We start from the raw sequence: 1,758 nt of genomic DNA on the forward strand, positions 1-1,758 counted from the left end.
GCCTGGTCTCTTTTTTTTTTTTTTTTTTTTTTTTTTGAGACGGAGTCTCACTCTGTCACCCAGGCTGGAGTGCAGTGGTTCAATCGCTGCAACCTCTGCCTCCTGGGTTCAAGCAATTCCTCAGCCTCCTGAGTAGCTGGGTTGACTGGTGCCTGCCACCACACCTGGCTAATTTTTGTATTTTTAGTAGAGACAGGGTTTCACCCTCTTGGCCAGGCTGGTCTTGAACTTCTGACCTCATGATCCACCTGCCTCAGCCTCCCAAAGTGTTGAGATTTACAGGCGTGAGCCACTGAGCCCAGCCAGTATTTTGATTCTTAAATTACAGATGAGGAAACTGAGGGGCCAGGGACAGCTGGGACACAAGTCCTGTCTGAATTGTGCTGGTGGGGGTGGAATGGAGGCAGCCTGGGCTGGGGACCTGAAAGCAGAAGAGGGGATAAAGGGAACTGGGTAGGCTCATGGACCACAGACCCACATGGGAGCCATACCCTGGCAGGAGAGGGGATTGTGAAAGAGAAGGCAGGTGGGGTTCAAGACAAAGATGGGAAAAGTGGGGCAGGGAGAAGGAGATCCTCCAGGCCTTGCAGAAGTAGGAGTTGGGCAGGTAGAGGATAGATGGGGTGGGAGGGAGGTGGCTGCCCAACAGGAATCACCCTGCAGGAGAGGTCCGAGGCAGAAAGTGATGAAACTGCTTGGAGTGGGGGTAGCCCACCCAATACTTGGGGTAAAGAGAAGGGAGGGGAACTAGCTGGGTAATCTGTGCATTCAGCCACCCCTAGGGGCTGTCCAAGGGCACTTGTCCCCAGGAGGGGAGTTGGGAGGGAGAGAAGGGAGGGGGAGGGGAACGGAGGGGGAGACGGAGGAAGGGAAGGAGGGAAGGGAATGGGAGAGGAAGAGAGGGAGGGAGGGAGGGAGGGTGGAGGATGGGGTAGGGAGGGAGGTAGGCTGGCCACAGTTGCCTGTGTGTGTCTCTGTGTGTGTGTGTGCATGCACACGTTTGCATGTGCATCTGGACAACATCTTTTTCTCCTTGATCCTCTAAGCTCCTGCTGGGGTATGGGGCTGGGATCCCCAAGCTTGCCTGGCTCCTGGATCTGCTGCTTCCTGGCTGCAGCATCTTGAGAAGTTCTTCCACCTCAGCGTCCTCCTCTCTAAAACAGGCAGGATAAACCGTAGGTCAGGAGATGACTATCCACGGAAGTAATTTATGAACCGAAAGGCTCTGAATGGACATTATTCTCCTTACGAGAGTCAGCAGCCCTAGATGTTGTCCGCAGGCACTGGGGGTGGTCAGGAGGGTTGGAAAGGCCACGGGGAGGGGTAGGAGCGGTGAAGCCTTCAGGTGAGGGGTGGCTGGGAGAAGCAGTGAATGCCCCAGGCAGGCCTATGCGGGGGCTGGGGGACTCTCTGGGTTGTCCCATGCCAGACAGTCCCCAACACACATGTATACTCCAGGCTGCATGGCCCAGCTGGGACCCTTCCTTACCCCTTAGGCTCACTTTCTGTAGAAGCACTGGGTTCTTCATATTCACAGACAATTGATCTGCCGGATTATGCCATGATGTGGTTTGCAGTTATCCTTTTTTTTTTTTTTCTTTTTTTGAGTCAGAGTTTCACTCTTGTTGCCCAGGCTGAAGTGGAGTGGCCAAATCTCGGTTCACTGCAACCTCCGCTTCCCGGCTTCAAGAGATTCTCCTGCCTCAGCCTGGGGAGTAGCTGGGACTACAGGTGCCTGCCACCGTGCCTGGCTAATTT

Source organism: Cebus imitator, unplaced genomic scaffold, assembly GCF_001604975.1.
Source record: "Cebus imitator isolate Cc_AM_T3 unplaced genomic scaffold, Cebus_imitator-1.0 Scaffold757, whole genome shotgun sequence".
In the NCBI taxonomy this organism is placed as follows: domain Eukaryota; kingdom Metazoa; phylum Chordata; class Mammalia; order Primates; family Cebidae; genus Cebus; species Cebus imitator.